We start from the raw sequence: 4,262 nt of genomic DNA, 5'->3' as shown, positions 1-4,262 counted from the left end.
ATCTCTACTCACCGTAGCTATACTATTGTTCGATAAGTGCACTTGCCTTTGTCGTAAATTTTAGTTAGTACGGAAAACACACATCAAGTTTTTGGCGCCGTTACCGGGGACTAAAATATTAGGAACACTTGATTTTTATTAATTTAGCCATTTTTATTTTTATTATTATTTTTTAGTTTAAATTTTTACATTCTAATTTTTTCTTTTTGTTTGCTTCTAGCAGGTTCTTTTGGTTTATGACTAGTAGAAACCCGTTGAGACCATTACTTTTTTATAGCAAGATTGAAAGTACTACTCGTAGAAACCGTAGAGAAGCATGGTAGAGTCGATAGAATTTAGTAGACGAACAAAAGGACAATATCTATACTGATGAGATGGGCAATAACCAGAATATTCAGCTACCTCCTGCAACTCCTGTCCCTCGTATATGTACGATTATGCCAAGCCCACTCTAACTGAGACTAAATCGAGTATTGTGCAACCTACCATTGCTGCAAATAACTTTGAATTGAAGTCAAAAACTATTCAGATGGTACAACAGTTTGTTCAGTTCGATGGTTTGCAAGACAAAGACCCAAATACTCATTTGGCTAATTTTCTAGAAATTTGAGATACTTTCAAATTAATGGCACCACTGATGACGCCATTCGCTTACGATTATTTTGTTTCTCATTGAAGAACAAAGCTAAACAGTGAGTGAACTCTTTACCATGAGGTTCCAACACTACATGGGCTCAAATGACCGAAAAAATTCTACTGAAGTACTTCCTACCTGCTAAAACAACCAAGTTGAGGAATGACATCTCCTCCTTTGTTTAGATTGAATTAGAGACTTTATATGATGCATGGGAGAGGCATAAGGACTTATTAAGACGGTGTCCTTATCATGGGTTACCTTTATGGTTATAGGTTCAAACCTTCTGCAACCATTTGAATCCCTTAACTAGGCAACTAATGGGCATAAGAGCCGGTGGTACACTAAACAATAAAACACCCGAAGCAGATTAGAAATTTATTGAGAAGATGACACTGAATAATTATCAGTGGCAAGCCATGAGGACAAAGATGAAAGCAGCAAAATAAAATACCCAACAAACTGAAAGATCCAAGAAGTTTTACTATTCCTTATTTAATTGGTAGTTTAAATATTGATAATGCTTTGGTTGATTTAGGGGCTAGTATTAATATCATGCCCTATAAAATGTTTAAACAACTAGGTCTTGGGAAACCTAAACAAACTAGGATGAGAATTCAATTAGTGGATAGAACTATTAAATATCCTAAGGGTGTTATTGAGGATGTGCTTGTAAAAATCGATAAATTTATATTTCTTGTTGACTTTTTTGTATTAGACATGGATGAGGATAGTGAAGTACCCTTAATCTTAGGTCGCCCCTTTTTAGCCACTGCCAGGACTATTATTGAGGTTGGTACGGGTGAAGTAGTAGTTCGTGTAGGTGACGAAACGATTACTCTCCAAGGACATGATTCTGTAAAAGTCTCTAGTAATCGAGATAATATTAAAAGTTCTGTTAATGTAAGTAACCACATGGCTCAACCTTCTTTATAGGAAAACCCTTATGGAAACATGATGAAGCCTTGTCAAGGTGACAAAAGTAGAACAACTCATGAAGATTGAATGTTACAACTCGATGAACTAGATGAATGGCAAACGCATGTCAAAAAGAAATCGAAAAAGCACGAAAAAGATTTGAAGCGACACCATGAGGAGCATGAGTATGGAATAAACCAATTTAAGGTTGGGGACAAAGTACTACTAAAAAAATGAATATACGAATCTCCCTTTCAAAGCTTGAGTCAAACGGATCAACCTTATGTATGGTATTGAATGTCTTTCCATACAATACACGCGAGGTAACTCATTCTGAGTTCGTCATTTTTAAGGTAAAAAATACTCAACTTAAACATTATTTTAGTAATAACATTCTTTACAAGAAAGAGGAGCTTCGGCTCCGCGAACAACCGTAACCATGCGAATACAAGGTAAGTCGAGCTTAGACTCTAAATAAGTTCTTCTCGGGAGGTAACCCAAGTGTTTAACTTTTGCTAATTCTTTTAATTCCATTGCATGCTAATTTAAAATCTAAAAAAAATGTATTTTTGTCCTACACGGCCGGGACAATACGGGTGTGTCCCAGGCCGTGTGCATATTAAAGCAATTGACAGAGAGTTATACAGTGTGGAAACATGGTCATACGAGTCACAAAGCCTAGACACACAGGTGTGTTCTTGGCTGTGTGAGCCTTGGGACTTAATTTTTCAAATTTTTGAAGGTTTCACGGCCTAAGATGGTCCACACAGTCTGGCGACATAGGTGTGTCCTAGGTTGTATATGTACTGGAGCTAAATTTTCAATTTAATTTCAAGTTAGTGAGTTACACGGGCAAGAGACACAACTATGTGTGAGACATGGTTGAGACACACGGCGTGTGTGATACCGTGTGCTCCTTATGGCCTCGCACACGGAAGTGGGAGAAATGAAGGAAATCACATATGGACTGGCACACGGTCGTGTGTGCCACATGACCTGGACAATAGGCGTGTTTGAGGTCGTGTAAAGATTGGGCTCACTTTTTAAATTACACACGGCCTGAAAGAGTCATACACGGGCATTTGACACAGTCATACCCAACACGGGCCTCTACACAATTGTGTCACCCATTTTAACCCAAAACCTTAATATTTTTTTCCTTTCCAAATTGTCTTGTCTTCTTCATCATTTCCCTTAGCCGCTGCACGCCCATCCCCTCACCATTCTAACCATCAATTTTTTCCTTTTCCCCTTCTTTCTCCCCTATCGTCGATGATCCCATACCACCGCCCCCACCTCGTTCCCTTCCTTTTTGAGCCCCTACCCCTCCTCACTTCGAGCCACACACCACCATCGCGCCCTCTCTCCTTCTCCTTTTCTCCCTTGCAACTCTAGCCACGCCCTTCCATTCCATTCGTCCTTCTCCTCCTCTCCTCCTTCCCCCCTCTTTTTCTTTTCCCCTCACCAAACAAGCCCCCATTCTCCCCTTCGAAACAGTTCCCTCCCCTCCCCTGTAACTAGCCCCTTTTCCTTACTATTAGAGCTCAACCCCGTCCGTCGCAATGCCGACTGCCAATAGCTCCGGTCACCGTCCCACTATTTGTCCTTCCTTCCTTTAATTTAATTATTTATTTTTATTTTTATTTTTCTAGTCATTAGTTTTAGTATTATTATTATTTTATTTCGTATAAATACTATTATTGGTTTTGTTTTGTTTAGGATTCATTATTGTTAGTTATTTTATTAATAAGCATTGATTGTTATTTCACACATCTTTATTATTATATTATTTTTTTATCATGCTAAGTGTTGGTGAATTTCTTTTTGGGTTGGTTGTTCGGTATTGTGGTTTAAGTTTTCACTTCGATTCATTGTGGTTTAAGTTTTCACTTCGATTCAGTCTCTATAGTGATGTCTATTGGCCTCGAATAGTCTTTTGCTTTAATATGTTGTTTATGTTGTTTTTTTTGGTTATCTGATTTGTGCTTTTATCTTTTATTTCAGGGAAATCATGACGAACATACAAAGCACGTCTAAGGTCGTTGTCCCCACTTCTAAAAAATGGAAAACTTCGGGCGCGACCTCCTCCTCAGGCACTTTCGCTGATGCTCGCCATCCATTCTTACGATTTCTACAATGTCACCAGGAGGACTTATTTCAGCAGCTTCAACAAAGGTCATTCGACTTAGGCTGCTATATTGATCGCGCAGCTTTAAAGCAGGTTCAACTAGCTGATCAAGTCCACGCTATCATTGCTACAGCTCCATGGGATAGGTTCTTTGCCATCATCGAGTTCACGTACTCGGAGCTGACTTTAGAGTTTTGTTCGACATTTCTCCTATAATAGATGATGACGACCCATAACGAGCCAGGTACCATTACTTTCAGACTCAGCGGTACGGCAAGTCATATGAGCATCCCAGAGTTCAGAGCAGCATTAGGACTCTACACTGCAGAATTCATAGGTGCCGAGGGGTTTCTCCGATTATACTAGCACATCCACTACTTGCCATCTCTTTGCTGAGTAGACCTCACGGTGAGTACAACGCCTTAAGACCCGAGTCGTTCGAAGGTGACTTCTCTTCCTCCAGCCTTGCGCTACATTTATGCCATCTTGGCTTACACATTAGCCGGTAGGAGACAGAGCACCGGAGTTATCGGTACAACCAATGCATATTTTTTGTAGAGCATGGCCACGATGCGCATTTTT

General features: G+C 39.6%; 1 non-coding gene across 1 annotated transcript; it reads right to left on the bottom strand.

Annotated features, from left to right (window-relative positions):
* Window positions 1-786: 786 nt before the first annotated feature.
* On the bottom strand, window positions 787-893 carry LOC128279578 (small nucleolar RNA R71). The gene has a single exon (XR_008269780.1). It is a non-coding gene; the product is annotated as a small nucleolar RNA R71 (small nucleolar RNA).
* Between the last annotated feature and the right edge of the window lie 3,369 nt (window positions 894-4,262).

The sequence above is a fragment of the Gossypium arboreum genome, chromosome 8, assembly GCF_025698485.1.
Source record: "Gossypium arboreum isolate Shixiya-1 chromosome 8, ASM2569848v2, whole genome shotgun sequence".
NCBI classification, from domain to species: Eukaryota; Viridiplantae; Streptophyta; class Magnoliopsida; order Malvales; family Malvaceae; genus Gossypium; species Gossypium arboreum.
Note: the sequence above shows the minus strand (reverse complement) of the source record. Positions and strands in the feature narration are given on the sequence as shown.